We start from the raw sequence: 16,613 nt of genomic DNA on the forward strand, positions 1-16,613 counted from the left end.
CAAATGGCAATGCACAGCGTTATCCTGTAACAGCACATCTTGCTCTGATATAATCTACTTAGTTCCTCGGCACATCTTTCTTAATGCAAATGAAGAGGAATGATGACTGTCATGTAACTGTGCAGGTTTCAGTTTATTTTATTGAACAGACTGTCACCTGTTTGCAGTTCTTCAAAAAAGTGCAAATGAAGTGACAAATATACAATTCTAACATGATTTTGTTTATATTTGATCATTCCTACTGAATAAAGAAACTGTGACAACACTTAAACGATGATAGCAAGCAATTAACAGCAAGGATGTCTAATGTGCACAAAAGCGGCCTGCCTTTTGTACTTGGTACGCATATCTTATTGATGTTGTGCATCTGTTCATTGAAATCTAAATTTAGTGTAGTTATTTTGGCATGGAAAGCATAAATGCCTGGTCTGGTTATTAAAATGTTGATATTGATCTTGTCACGGTCTCGCTGGCAGACCGTGGGGATGTGGGGAAAGGAGGACCCAAAACGCAGACTCTGCGATGCAAACAGTGCTCTTTATTTACAGTGGAAAGCTGTAAACACAATAACTCCCCATTGCTCCCTCGAACCCCGTGTGCGTGCTTCCCTCCGACGTCTGTGCTCGTGCTCGTGCTCCCCGCTGTTGTGTTATTGCACACCCTGTGCGTGCTGCCCTTCTGGTCCTTCGTTTCACCTGCAGGACAATACAGAAGCAGCCGTTAACACTGAACCCGCGCGCACACACACGATCCGCACTTCCTAATGCTACACACTGACTTGGAGTCTTAGCTTAATGATCCCGCCCCGGTGGGAGCTCCAACTCTCTCCTAAGTAGCTCCCCCGACGAGCCCTGATCACCAACAGGTGTGGCATGAACTTCAGGTGTGGCCAGTCCTTCCGCAGGGCCACACCCCTCAGGCCTGCAGGTGGCTGAGCTCCATCCTCCAGCCACACCTGCAGACATACACACCCATACCCTGCCTATACATATGAGTGGGACACAGACTAACACAGCACAGTGCAGAAAAACACACACATCACCAAAATAATAATAACAACAATATCAACAGTCAAAACTGCTCACGGACCCCGAGTCCTCCAGAGCTGGGTCCGTGACAGATCTGGAGTCTGTATTGAAAGGAGGAGATCTTACTTTTTGAAATGTGTAAATTAAACGTGGTTTTATTTATACATGTGTAAACTATGCCTAGTATAACCAATAAATATGTGTTCCTCTGAGATACAGACTAATTCCCCTTTTAGTTATACCTGCCTTTTATGTGTGATGAAGAGTTGATTGAACAGAATTTTTTCTGATTTCTGCTGTAATAATCAAGAAGTGTTAAAAATGCTTTGGCTTAAAAATACAGTAGGAGAAATCTCGTAGGAATCATGTAGGAATCCACATAATTTATTTAACTTCTGTCAGAGTGTTACAGTAATATGCAAAGGTCTTAGAAAATTATACAAAAACTGCACTGACAGTCAGTGGCAACAGGCTAGAATTGAACTTTTTTTGATTGTCAATATGTGTGGAGGAGATTAGGAGAGATACAACAAAGAGTGCTACAGCCGTCTTCAAAAAGACATGTCATTTAAAGACATGACAAGAGCTCAGGACAAGCGTTCAGGCTGTGTTGAAGAATAAAGGTGTTTTACACACACACACACACACACACACACACACACACACACACACACACACACACACACACACACACACACACACACACACACACACACATATGAGGTGTACTGTATTTTTTAAATTAATTAATTAACTATTAAGTACAGATCATAACCCTAGTTTTCTTTATATGTGTAACTAGTAGGTTGCGGTTAGAGAAAATAAGCAATATGAGGAAATCTGAGCTATAACAGGCTCTTAATTGTGCCATAGTTTTGTAAAATTTTATAGATCAACATGCTTGGTATGTCTTTAAAACAAAACAAAACAAAACAAAAAAGAAAACAACAAAACAATTTCCTTAATATCTTTTTTTTGTGCTAATGTATTGGTAAGTTTAACCAGATCAATTTTCCCCTCGGTAATCTCATAAAGCAAAACCATTATTTTTTATTTCAGTGATGATGTTATATATAATGGAAAAACCTTTTGATCCAAAAGAGCACACTTCTTGGAGCCTTTCCAGTCTCCTGTCAGCTTTCATCTCACTGCATTTATTTTGGACCATATGTAAATGTGGATAAAGATGTCTAGTCTTCTGTCAGGGTGCTGAGTCAGAATCTGGCTCCAAATTGGGAAATCTATCATGTAAGAGAGAAAAACACATTAATTGGATTTAAAACAAATATGGTACAATGTGAAGGATTGTAAATAACTTAAAGGCTCTTTCCTGAGCAAAAGACAACAACCAGCTAAACTTTAATTGCATTCCAGCTATTCAGGCAGTATTTTTTCCCCTCTAATATAGGGACCACATTTTGGAATAATCCCTGGGACATTTAAGCCATTTAGTTTTCCCTCTATCGCCTCAGAATTTGTCTTAATCTAACAGTATCTTTTTTACATTTTCCTTTTAGCACCGACTCTGGCTGCATTAACATTACTTAGTGGCTAAACCCTCTTACCTTTGAGTGTGGCGAAAAATACAGCCACTCTGAGCATTGTGGCTGTTTGTGCGCTGCATTTTCTATTTGACTAAGAGTGACTTCTACTTCTCCTTTTCAATATTGTGTGTATCGTCTCCCCTGCACACTGTCAATGTACTGTACTCTTTCTCACCAATTACCTGTCTGTATCTCACAGTCTGCGGCGTGTGATTGAGAGAGGGTGTGAGGTGAGGAGTAAGTGAGAATGTGTGTGTGCGTACCTGCATAAGAGAGTGAATTCACGTGCATGTGTGTGCGTTAATGTGTAAGAATGTGTGTCCACGTCTCATTCTTCTGCCTCTGTTTCCCCTCCGGATCTCATGTATAATTTATGGAACCTCTCATGAATATGCTAATTAGCCGACGTGCAGAGAGAGGTGAGAGGGCTTCCCCTGTTCTATTCTTACATTCCTCTGATGAGAGAGGGGGAAAAAAGAGGGATGGAAAAGATGGAGCGGGAGATAGAAATGGGGGAGAAGCTAAGAAAGAGCGTGTTGCATCTATAGAGAAAGGGAAATAAGTGAAAGAGGGGAAAAGACAAAGGGCAAAGGAGGAAAATGCTGGGAGGAGAGAGTGTGGAAATACATTTATGAAATCCTCAGCATTCAACAAATAAGTATTGTGACAATATGGACTGCGGCGAGCCCATGTTGTGCTATATTGTGTTGGAGACAAATGAATCACCCATGCTGAGGGGACGTGGAGAGGCGAGATTGGAAGAAGTAGTGAGAGAAACGGGGAGATGAGAAGGGGGGAGAAAAAAGGGAGAAATAGTTGTCATTGTTCCATCAGCATTTCAGTCGTGTTTTTGAAAGGCTAGACAGGCGGGCAAATAGCAGCGTTATTCCAGTTTCAATTGCTTCTCCCATAAATAGATGATAGGTGCCAAGTTTCTGAAGAGACACTGAAAAACACCCTTCCGAGTATCATTCTAGACAAAGGCAAAAAGAGGGTGACGCAAGCTCCGAACGCTAATCAGATAAATTGCAGGGAAAGAGAGGTAGATGGTAGAGAGATTAATCCAATAGCTAACAAACTAGCAAACTAAACATCAAACGCTTCATCTTCAAAGTTGCATAACATGAAAAGCCCTTTAAACCACATCTAAACCTTCACAGACAGCTGAGGGAAGATCTCACTCTTCTTTCTTCTCTCTCCTTTTCTCTTGAACTCTCTGTCAGTCTATCTGTAAGCCTGTCTTTCTTTTTGTGTCACTCTCAACCTCTCTCACACTTCATCACTCTCTCTCTCTCTCGTCCCTCTATTTCACTTCGTTTCACTCTCTCTCTCTTTTACATCTTCCCTCTGGACTGACTCCCATGTGAAATAGTGCATGACACACAGTATGTGTGTGTGTGTGTTTGTACATGCATGCCATTATGTGCACAGTTTTTGCATGAATGCGCACAGATAGCCAAGTGTATGTATGTGCATTTTTCAGTAGCGTGTGTGTGTGTGTCTGCGTGCGTGCATGAGTGCATGTGTGCGTGTGCGTTGACTTTCCTCCTGGCACCCTCTGGGTAGAGAAAGCATTCCAGCGGGCAGCTGATGATTCAGCATCTGTCGCCCTGCTTATGTAAGAGAGCAGACACGGCCAGGATGGCTGACTAGCCAAGTTAGCTGACTGACTGGATGAATGGCTAAGTTATTGACTGATTGACCAACTGACTCAGTAATAAGCTGTCTGATTTACTGACTTATAAAAACTCCCTGACTCAAGTGACTGACTACCTGTCTGATTTCAGATGGTTATAAATGTCAAGATTTAACTTTGAGATATCAATTTCCATGAACAAGCACATAGTTTTAAATCTTTACAGTTAGTAGGCAAAACATATTAAGAATACAAAAGTACAGATAATAACACAAGATAGATTTATTATGTGTTTAGACAGAACTTCAGGCTTATTTTACCAGCTTGGCAGCACCATTACATTAGACACTAATGCACTCAGAACAGTGTTAAAGTGAAGTAAAAATGTTTTATCTTGACTGCAAAATTGGTTATTTTTCCAATGCTAAAAGGAGGCTTTAGACAGAAATAACAGAAATACATCAGTAATGATAAAGAGCTAGTGTACACTGGTCGAATGGAGTATCTAAACATGAGCAATTCTTTACTTTCTGTGCCATCCTGCAAAAAAACTTTAATGCACCTTTAATGCTTCATAGGAACTGAGAATAAGCCCGGTGCTCCTAATCATATGTATTTGATTAATTGATCATCAGCAAGTGTGGGCACCTCTATAATAGCCAGAGTGTCAGAAGCCAAAATCATTCCAAGAGGCAATGTACCAGCAAATTCAAGCCAAGATCAGAGAAACTGCAAAAAACCAAAGAGCTGCTCAGCCTCTACAGGCCTCAGCTAGCATGTTAAATGTTAAACCTCGTACCAGGAAAATAAGAAAAAGACCAAACAAGTATAGTTTGTTGGCCAGGCAGAAGCCTCTTTTTCCTGAAAGAACATGGCAGCACAGTTTAGATTTGCAAAGTTGCATCTGAGCAAATTCCACTACAAATGTGGAGACATTTGGTCATAACACAAAGAACAAACACAGCTTATCAGTACAGACACCTCATACCAACTGTTAATCACAATGGTGCAGAGGTGATGATTTGAGGTCACAGGACCTGGGCACCTTGTAGTCACTAAGTCAAACATGAACTTCTTTGTGTTAGAAAGTATTCTAGAGTCATCTGTCTGACAGCTAAAGCTCAGCTGGGTGGTGCAACTTGACAATGATCCCATGCACAGAAGTAAATCTACAATAAAATGACTGAGTCAAAGTCCAGAATCATGAGGTCCATTTAGTTTTTCATAAGACTGCTTAGAATCCTGGTAAAACCTTTTTTTTCACATGACTGTATAGCTTGTCTGTCTTTGTACTGCATTAGCTTAGGTACACAGAAGATTCATAACCTGTTCACTGTTTTATCTGTAAAATGTCAGAAAACAGTGAAAATGCATGTTTTTCTGATAATGCTCAGTATTCAGTTCAGTCCCATTAGAAACACAAAGAAAAAGAAAAATTAGTAAAGAACATTTACCAAACTGCTCCTGCTGATTAATGTGATCACTTAATAATCATTCTTATTAGTCAACTAATTGTTGGTGCTTAAGACGTAAACTCAATGTTTGTTTTCATTCCAGTGCAGACCAATCCTGTATTTTATTCCTCTATTTTTTCTGCTGCTTGTTTATTGTAAAATCATCAATTCTAAACTAAAAATGAAGAGAATGTAAGGAAAAAAGTTACAGGCAAAATTCTGTAACTTGTGATTCAGTAAAAAAAAGTAAATAAATAAAAAATGGACATTTCTGAAAAAAAAAGTTTTTGCCCAACTTTATGCTAATGTTTGCAAGAGGTGGTAAGAAAATTAAGGTAAACTCTGCAGAGAGACTCACCGGGGAGAGGACTTTATAAAACAGCACAGATGAAGTGATGGCTCTGCAGTGAAATCCTTACCTGATTATAGAATAATACATTTTCCCCTGTGAAAAGTAACATTTTTTTACTGTTTCCAATTGGGATTTCCCCCCCCACTGCTATTCCAATTCCAGTACTTACATTTGAATGTGTAAAATGTATTCACTAAGTAGTATTAAAGATGCTTCTTTTCAAACACCATACACTGCAGTATTTATTTTCCCCACAGTCAACACCAAGTCCAAGGCTTAATCTATAACTGAATGAACAATTACAGCCATCTACTGAATTAATCAGCTTGGTATTTCTGACCAAATATCTACCCTTACTCCTGGCATGATAGTTGGCCAACTGACACTGCACAGTGGTTGCATGGGTGTCTGATTAAATGACTGATTGGCTGGTTGCCTGGTGCTTGGAGTCAGGCGATGAGTAAGAGAGAGGCGGAAGAGAAGAAGGGGGAGCACAGAGGCAAACCTGAGTTCATTACAGTAAACTTGGAGAGGCAGCGGTGACAGGCTGAGAGAGAGTGCAGAGACGGGAAGAAATTGAGAGTGACATGAATACTCTGAGCCCCCATGCAAATAGATGCAGTTACCTAGATGGCCTGCTCCTTATACAGCAGAAGAATCACAAACATGCACACACAATGGAAAGCAGCCGGCAAACAAACACATGGAGGAAAACATCTACGGTGCAGGGGCATGTGTGAGGCTTGATTCTTAGGTTGGAGGTTTCTTCTTTTTTTGGTGGCCAGAGGTGGAGGGCATGGCACTGTGTGTGTTTAAGGATGATAAAAAAGAAAGATCAACAAGAAGCAGAGAAAAGGGAAAGAACATGAACAGAGGAGATGCTGTTCAGCAATGTGACCTTCAGTGTTGGGCTGTGGGGAGGATCAACCTCTGGGAGACATGGGCTGCTTGGCAAAGTCACTCCCACACAGGGCTAACTGGCAGACGGGGTCAGGACAAACAAACATGCAGTACACATAATCTCACAGAACAACCTGACACCCAGATACAGCTTGTAGCAGACACCTGGCCAATAGATATGAGGTGCAATAACACCCAATGTGAGTGGGCTCCTCTCATTGCCTTAAAAATAAAAAGAAAGAAAGAAAGAAAGAAAGAAAGAAAGAAAGAAAGAAAGAAAGAAAGAAAGAAAGAAAGAAAGAAAGAAAGAAAGAAAGAAAGAAAGAAAGAAAGAAAGAAAGAAAGAAAGAAAGAAAGGGGAAAAAAACCACACACACCTCCAACAACACATCCACACATGTACGCTTTGCAGTTTTCAACTCACACATCTCACTTTAGTGGCCACAGACAGAGGGAGAAGGGGGACTAAAAGTAGAGGATGAGGAGGAGGGGTGACAGCGGGAGTGAGAGAGGAAGAGAGAAAGAGGGAGAAAGCAGGAGAGGTGTCGCCTCTCCTCACTGATCCCTTATGCTAAGAGGGATTTGCATACATTTTTAATCAAAGCAAATTAGATCATAACCAAATTAAATCACGCTTTCCAGCCGCCCCCTTCTCTGTCTGCCTCCTGTTCCATCCACCCACCTATTCCTCATCACTTAATTATAGTCACTAATAGGTATGGTTAGACAAAAAGGAGAAAAAAATACCCACACATATAGAGCTAATCAACTATATATATATATATATATATATATACATATATATGTGTGTGAAATGTGTCTCTGTGGCCTTTAAGTGAATAACATCAGAACTTTCCACACTCAGTGGGCAAAACTCATTTCACATTGACTGCAGGTTTACGTTTGTCTTGGCAACAGGCTTTGCTACTGTAACTGTCAAATGTGTAACAACAAATTCATAGCAATAAATCAAATGAAAACACACAAAGCGACCACGCACGTTGGCTAACAAAACTGTCACCCACAATAGAAACTAGACACCTCCTCCTACATTCCACTCCACACCCTATGTTGCTGAACAGATTGATATCAGCCCCCAGTGCTAGCCCATTACACAATGGCTGCTGTTAAATACACATTTTTTTCATGATTTTTATGATCTAAATCAGTCTAGTTAGATATTTAGGGTCAACATCGGGTGAGATTTTAGCATTTTTGCTTGTGCCAAGATATTTAATTCAGCATTTAGTTTGATATCCATTTATCTCTTTGGCAAGTGTTTGGTAATCTCAGTGAAGGTGGGTATCTATTGTCTGTTTAGTTGTATAGTTGCCATCATTCTGGCATTTTAAATGGAAAAATTTAAAAAATGCCAGAATGCAACCTGTTGAAATTTCAGTCAATCTGCGCTCTGTTTATTCTGATTAAGGCATTTATTGGGGGCAGTGTTATTCTCTTCGGACTTTAAAACCAATTATAATTGGAAAAACAGGCTTCATGTAAACGTAGCCAGAGACTTTCCCACAGGAAATCATGTGGTCCAACTCTTCATTCCACCAAACATATCATGTCACAAATCTATCATGATGTCATAATCATTTTATGATATGTGATGAAATTAGTTCTTCCACCTACACTAAATGAACAGTAACTGGTTATCTACACATATGCCTACAGGAGCTGCTGCTGGAAACCATGCCACGAGGCTCCCGGTGAACGGTTTTTGTGCTGATGTTAATGTCAGAGGGGGTTATTGAGTTACCACAGCATTTGTGTCCTTTAAGTGCTCAACACACAGCAACCCTGCCCTGTAACTTAATGTGGTCTCACACAGACACGCACAAAGGTACCTATTTCTGCACCAAAAATTCAATAAGCTCTTTAAAACAACTGATTCTTTCACAAATGTTTGTAAAGACAGCTGTATGGGTAGGTGCTTGAGTTACATCTGTCACAGTGGGATCAAAAACACCCGATTTCAAAGATTAAGAAGTGTGGCCCAATCCTTTTTTCCATTTTGTGTATGTGTAAATGCACATGTAGCACGCAGACCTTCTCTCATGAACACATAAAAGTTGTGTCTGTGTGTTTAAGTGCATTCGGCAGACTGAGGCAACACGATGAAGCAGTCATCACAGCAAGAAGGTTCCTGGTTTGAATCTCACTGCGTCTTCACCTGTCTGTGTGTAGTTTGCATGTTCTCCTTGTGGGTTTTCTCGGGGTTCTCTAGCCCTACATTCCAAAGACATGGATGTTATTTTAACTGCTGATTTTAAATTATCAGCGAATGTGAGAGCAAACATTTATCTGTCCCGCTGTGATAGCCCTGCTATAGATTGGTGACCTGTCCATGGTGTACCCCACTGTTCACCCTATGACAGATGGGATAGGCTACAGCGACCCTTAATTGGATAAGTGGTTAAAAAATGGATGGATGGGTGTTTTCAACATTGTGATCTATGGTTCTTGCCTAGCTTTAGTACTGCCAGTGGCAGAATTTTAATGCCGATAACCAGACATGATCAAAATGCACCACAGGAATCTTTGTTCGACTTTTAATTGTGTTGTTTAGAAATTTAAAGATAAAAGTCCAAGATGTCTAAAAGGTTTTTGCTTAGTCCAAACTTCAGTGATATTCAGTTCAGTTTGCTGTCGCGTGTGATAAAAGCAGCACATTGTCACACGTTAGAAGCAGAAAACAATAATAGTTCAAAAATTTACTCTGACAGATGATTAAAATGTTTATTGATCAGACAACAAAGTGATTACATGCATTTCAGCCATGGTTTAAACTCACCTCAACTATATGGTTGTAACATCACTCACTGGATTAGCTGGATAAAAAAAAACACTGTGTCAAGGACACGCTAAGTAACTTTGGCCTTACAGTATACATAACCATCTTATTTTTACAATGAAGATGGAGCATGACACATTACGATTCCCCAGCATGATATATCACAAAGGCAAAGCTGCAAAAAAAAAGAAAAAAAAAGAACAGAAATTCTAGCAGAAATATATTTACGGTCTTTGAAATGGCAGATTTAACATTAAAAAGCAAAATTGCCCGATAATGTACGGCAAAATAGTTACATTCAAGAGAGTAAAGTAAAAACTAGTAACAGTATAATATCAAAGAGAAACATTTATGAGTCAAGCCTCAGAACAAAGCAAGAACTCACTTTGTGTACTTTACCATTAGGATCGTCATTAGCAGGTGAAACTCACCTGGAGTCGTCACCTGCTGCCTTAAGCCATCTGGATTCCATTAAGATGAAGCTCAGTTCTGGACTCATTTCAGTTCTGACCCGAGGGATCAATATGAGACAGAAATCCGTAGGGCATAAACTGTGATTTTCACATCATATTTAAAGCAGTACAAGCACTCAGAAGACCTGGTAGATATTTTTTAATGCTCACATCAAGGCACTTTAAATGTATGTAACTCCTAGATCCAATGGTGATAATCATAAATTATTTTTTCCTCTTAGTATCTAGCAGGTGTGGTAACTGACAAAGATGACTAGAAGCTTTATCTATGGATGTACACTCACCTGTCACTTTATTAGGTACATCATTCCAGTAATGGGTTGGACCAATTTTTTTTACGTTCATAGTTACCTTAATTCTTTATGGCATTGATTAAATAAAGTGCAGCAAACAATTCTCAGAAGTGTTGGCACATATTAACATGATAGCATCACACAGTTGCTGCAGATTTGTCAGCTGCTCATCCATAAGGGGCTACCACATGCCAAAAGTGCTCTATTGGATTCAGATTTGGTGACTGTAGAGGCCGTTTGGGTACAGTGAACTCACTGTCATGTTCAAGAAACCAGTCTGAGATTATCTTAGCTTTGTGAGATGGTGCATTACCTTGCTGGAGCAGCCATCAGAAGCTGGGTTCACTGTGGTCATGGTCAGCATGTCCATCCCTAAGGTAGACTTGATGTGTTGTGCATTGAGCTCTTATGCATACCTTGGTTGTAATAAGTTATTTGAATTACTGTTCCCTTCGTCTTTCTATCAGTCTGGCCTTTCTGCTCTGATCTCTCACATCAGCAAGGCATTTCTGCCCAGAGAACTGTGGCTTTCTGGATATTTTCTCTTTTTCAGACCATTCTCTGTAAACCCTGGAGATTATTGTGTGGGAAAATCCCAGCAGATCAGCAATTTATGAAATACTCAACAACTATGCTATGCTCAAAGTCACTAAAAACACACTTCTTCCCCATTCGGATGTTGCTCAGTTGGAACTTCAGCAGGTTGTCTTGACCATGCTTGCATGCCTAAATTCACTGGGTTGCTGCCATGTGTTTGGCTGATATTTGAGCAGTTGAGCAGGAATATATGCAGTCAGCAGTTTGGAGTAAAGTGCAAAAATATAACCAATAGTTGTTGTTTTTTTTTGTTGTTGTTTTTTTAAAACCCTGCAGCTTCTCAGCCTTTTTTGTTTTAAATGATCTTGAGCTGAAGTCTTGACAAGGAATTTCAAGATGTCATAGAATAATAAAGTAACCAACAGACAAAATGATCAACAAATTCATTAATTGGAAAATGTATTTTTTTTCCCACCCATTCCTCAAACAGTGTTTCCTGGCAATCAGCAGCAGCACAAACTCCCTATCAATCCGTTGCATCATGACTACTTTCCTCACAGAGGCAGTAATTATTACTTTGTACAACTTTAACCCTGTGACTGGAAGAACTATGTAACCTGAGAAGGTTTGTATGTAATATACACCTCCCAGATATACACCCTACTTCAGGAAAACAATCATTTAAATATAATAATGTGCTGGCAACCAAGTTATTTTTAGCTGTAAAAGATGTGCTCCTAAATTTAGCTCTGGTTTCATCTTTAATTTCTGCGTGTACTGAGTATTAGAAGAAAAGAGAAAAGTCTCCTTCAAATATAATTACCAACCAAATGCTTCATGATTTTGCTGAAGCGGTCACTAGTTGTCTTCTGTGGTAACAATAGTTAATCAGCTTTTGGTTATAGGTGAATATCTTTTAAAGAACAGCAAAGGTGTGCAGCTAGATTTCAACAATGATCTAATCTGAAAAAAGCCTAAACGACTCACGAATCTATCAAATGCTTTAATGTATATATATGAGTATATAGATTTATAAATGGGTTGCTTTTAAATTTCAGTTATTTACATCCTGTCTTTTTGTCAAATGTAAATTTACTCAGACTGTGGTAAATCTTTTATATCCAGCTCTTTGTGATTTCTGCAGTTTGTTGAAATCGCAAAACTGATTTCACAAAACTGCAGAGGTCTTTTTCAGAGGTCGTGAAGCTGTCAAGAGGAAATATATTGTTTAGCTATAATAATATAGTGTCCACTGCAGGCAAGTTATGAAAATAATATTTAAAAGACATTTCCTGGTTTGCTGTTGCTGGAGGAACTGACTCTTGAGGTAATATATCAAGCACCCAGTGAAACACTGTCTGATTTTGCATGTTTCATTATCCTGTAATAAGGTTTGTATTATATGAGTTCTGCTCTGAAATCCTTTCGGTTGCTTTTATGAAATGACTTCTTTGCTCTTTCACATGTGTGGTGTTTACTGAACCATCATTTGTTTATTCCAGCTATAAATCAGGACAATATAAGGATATAGGGCAAGTATTTGGCAAAGTGCAACATGTCCGAGATCAGCTTTTATATGTAACAGTTACAGGATCTTGCAGCAAATATCTGAGAGTTTTCACAATGAGTTTGTGAGAAGAAGTGAAGGGGTTCCATTGGGAGATATGTGTACTCTTTGCTGAGGTGAGTGTGTGTGTATGTGTAGAGGAGAGAAGTGTGTTGAGTGTCGGAGAGAGAGCAGAGAGTTGGCTGATGGGCAAAGGCACGCTGCCTGCAGGTTCAATCTGCCCGCGAGTCAGGCATCAAACTTTCACATCCACACATCAATTATTCAGCGCCCTGCATTGTCAGAGTGTTAGCATGCCACAGTGGCAGACGACAAACCTGGATGAGGGGAGAGAGAGAAAAGGAAATTGGAGAACTGGGATCGGAGAGAAAAAGAAAGGGGGATCGGTGAAGGAAGAAACTGACAATCTCAGTGATGCAGGGTTAAACTGTGAACCATCTGAATGAAGGCATTACAGAAAAGTATAGAAGAATGGCTGTTTATTGTATACATTTACATTTTGGATGAGAACATATATTCTACAACATAAGACAGAGTTTAATTCATTTAGAATTGAAAGACTGAGTTAAAGAAAATATTCGTAGCATGATTTAACACAAAAATACACTAAAGTTTGCTGTGAAGTTAGCCAAAATATAAACTGTCCAATCTACTAGCTCAGCACCAGGACTTGGATGTGCAAAATATCCAATATTTCTAGTGAAAATAGCAGCAAAGGGTGTGAATCTGTCAGAAGGGCAGAATGAGCAGGTGAAAAGTTATAATAAAGCTTATTATGCTTTGACAAGTCAGAGTGACCATTTAGCAGGAAAACATGGGGACAACTCCAAAGAGCCTGCAAAACACTTTAATAGTGCATTGTAAAAAATAATAATAATAACAACAAAAAACATATATATCAAGAAAACTAAAAAACACATTTCTCCTGTTTACTCAAGAAAACAAGAGAAATATCGTTAGGTTTAAGGGTTATTAGGAATATGGCAAGTGCAAAGTATGTGCTAAATTCATGTATGGTAACTTAACAGATCATTTACAGGGTAATTAGCTAATTTAATATATATGGTCTAATCATAGTCCCTTCAACTATTTGTGACTTAATTAGATCTTGGATTGTGTTGTTGTTATTTGAAAACTGGTCTTCATTTGCCTCTGCTTCTTTCTTCTTTTTACACATATACACAGTGTTGGGAAGGTTACTTTTAAAGAGTATTCCACCACAGATTACAGAATACATGCCCTACTCTCATTGAGTAACGTAACGTATTCTCAATACTTTGGATTATATAATATATTATCATGCTTTTTTACAACTACATGAATGTACTATTTCTGTGTGATTTATTACTATTACTGAAGGTTACTCGCCATACCATTACTAACTAGAGATTTAAATCTTAATATAAAATGAGTAACAGTAGGGTGCATATAAAACAGGTCCGCGGCTCCGAACCGTAAAGGCGTATAACCGTAGTGGTTATTATTATATTTACATGCTTCCATCTCCCGTTTCTGCTCGCCCATGAGGCTACATTCTTTAGGGTGATGCCTGTGACACTGTCTTATTGCCTTCATATTAAATAATTTTAAAAAATATTTCTTCACGTCATTATGAGACGTGAGATTGAGACAGGCATTTGAGCCCCTTAATGCATGTTTTGTTTGGGTTTCCACCGGCGTGGAATTACCAAAAATAGAGAGGGGATAGCCTAACATGTCAAACAGGAAAAGACCGCCGTGTAATCCACTTATTTCAACAAAGTAACTGTATTCTGAATACCCCGTTTTTAAACGGTAACTGTAACGGAATACTGTTACTCATATTTTGTATTTTAAATACGTAATGGCGGTACATTTATTCCATTACTCCCCAACACTGCATATACACTGTTATCATCCCCAATGGTTCATAGTTTTATTTCACATGAAGTATTTCCCAGCACAGATCCACCCAGCTTTGACCTAACTAGAGGTCTAATCAGCAGGGTAATTGAAAACACTTGTGTGGTAGTGCATGGCCTTTAAAGCAGATGTAGTTTAATTTCTACACTCTGTTCTCTGGGGATTTTCCACCCTAAGCATGTTGAGATCCTAAATAAATGAGGAAAAGAGGATAATGATATAGTGGCTTGCATAAGATTTATTATATTTGTTTTCATTATTGCAGTAGAGCGTTACAGCATATGGAAACATATGCAGCAAAGAGACGATAAAATATATATTTTTTAAAAAGCAAAAGAGGATCAAAGTACAAAGGATGGGAATATTTCATTTTAATGTACAGTAGTCCATATGAAGCTTCCACACAGTATACAGAAAAGCTGATAATACAAAAAAAAAATAGATGAAGGAAGAAGTTATTGGACAGTGACACCAAGCACTCACTACTGTCCATCTGTTTCCTTTCGGCCATAGCCCGACTTTCTCCAGGAGCTCACTACATTAATTTTCTCACACTTACCTGTAAAGAAAAGTATGACTGATCTGGATTCTTACAAATTATAATGTGACATTTGGTGGAAAATGCACTGCAGATTCCGATGAGGGAGATAATGAGATTTAAAGGGGCTTAACACTGCTGGAGTGGGCCAGAATGGCTTTCCACAGCTCCACAATTGACTGCATGGCTGGCCTCAGTGTCAGCTTATGTCACTTATCATCTGTAAAAGGGCAAAATTGAGCATGGGTATTCCATCTAAAGTAAGATCTCTTATTCCCAGACAGAGTGAGCTCTTTCACCGAGCTACACACAGAATTGTTCCATTGTACCGGTTCCACAATGATGCTCAGCTTTTTCAGCTGATCATGCACAAACACACATGTGCTCCAACAGTCAAGTACATCTGCACATGAGAGCTGCGAAACACACACTTGTGCACACAATAGCACACAGGCATGATTTCCCACTTGCGTGTGAGCCCGCCATCGGAGCGAGCAGGGAGACGACTGACAGCCAAGGCAAAGTGCTGATGGTAAGCAACATTTGCCAGGAATGCTCGAAAGCTGGGACAGTAGGTTATGTGTATGCACTGGAGATACCCACTTTAGGACAGCTTTACAAGTCTGATGCGTAATCGTACTTTTTGAAAAGATATTTTTTTACACATGGAATCTATCAGAATCACTTGATTTAAAATGAAGTAAAGGAAATTATTTGAAAATTTGATTATTTGAGAAAGACAGATGGATTAAAAGAGCAGAGGAAAGGACAGAAGAGTTAAGATTATATTGCAATTTCCCAGTAAATGTGATGTAGGCATGTTTTGTGTGGAGTTCAAGGTGGAAGCTGTCCTCTATCTGTATCCTAACACTGGCCTTAAAGCAGCTCTTTTGTAGGTTAGTGAACTCTTCATCCTTCTGTGTCCTCAGACAAGCACATACATAAAAACACCTTTACAGACTAACTTCCACTCATAACACAGCAAACTCATCTGTAGGGAGTTGAACTACAAAACTCACCCCACATAAGCATTCTGAATCCACACATAGGCATTGAATCCAGTGAATCCACAGAGTCAGGACTTGTTACCAATGTTTGTGTACGGGCTCTCTTGTGCTTCTGACAATGTCCGTTTGATGTGATTTCCACTCAATCTGGACCATGCTTTGCAAATATGATTTAAATTTTGCACTAAATGTCACAAGAGAAATTTGTCTGACAAAAATATTAATAATAATAATAATCAAAATTCACTGGACACCTGTCCTAAAGCTGACTGTAGAGCACAGTTACAGCTAAAAGCAGATTAGCTTGACAAAGGACAAAGGCTGAAAGCAGGGAAAATATCTCGGCCGGCTCTGAACAAAATAAAGGTAACATCTGCCTTCCAGCACTTTGAAACTCACTTATTAACACCTTATATTAAATTTGTTTCATAAGTGAAGTGTAAAATTGGCCCGGTGGAGTCATACGCACTCCTTAGCAGCGCAATATGCCAGTTTTGAGCTGTTTGTGCTAATATAACTGGCTGCTGCTCTCATAAAGATTTCAAGAAACCAAATAAGCAAGTAATATCTTCAAAATGTTACACT

At 39.1% G+C, this 16,613-nt stretch overlaps 1 long non-coding RNA gene across 1 annotated transcript; it reads right to left on the minus strand.

Annotated features, from left to right (window-relative positions):
* Window positions 1-518: 518 nt before the first annotated feature.
* On the minus strand, window positions 519-3,811 carry LOC145432023 (uncharacterized). Its single transcript, XR_013912367.1, has 2 exons — window positions 779-3,811; window positions 519-695 (listed from the first exon to the last, which is right to left on the minus strand). It is a non-coding gene; the product is annotated as an uncharacterized LOC145432023 (long non-coding RNA).
* Window positions 3,812-16,613: the final 12,802 nt, after the last annotated feature.

The sequence above is a fragment of the Astatotilapia calliptera genome, chromosome 11, assembly GCF_964374335.1.
Source record: "Astatotilapia calliptera chromosome 11, fAstCal68.1, whole genome shotgun sequence".
Taxonomy (NCBI): Eukaryota; Metazoa; Chordata; class Actinopteri; order Cichliformes; family Cichlidae; genus Astatotilapia; species Astatotilapia calliptera.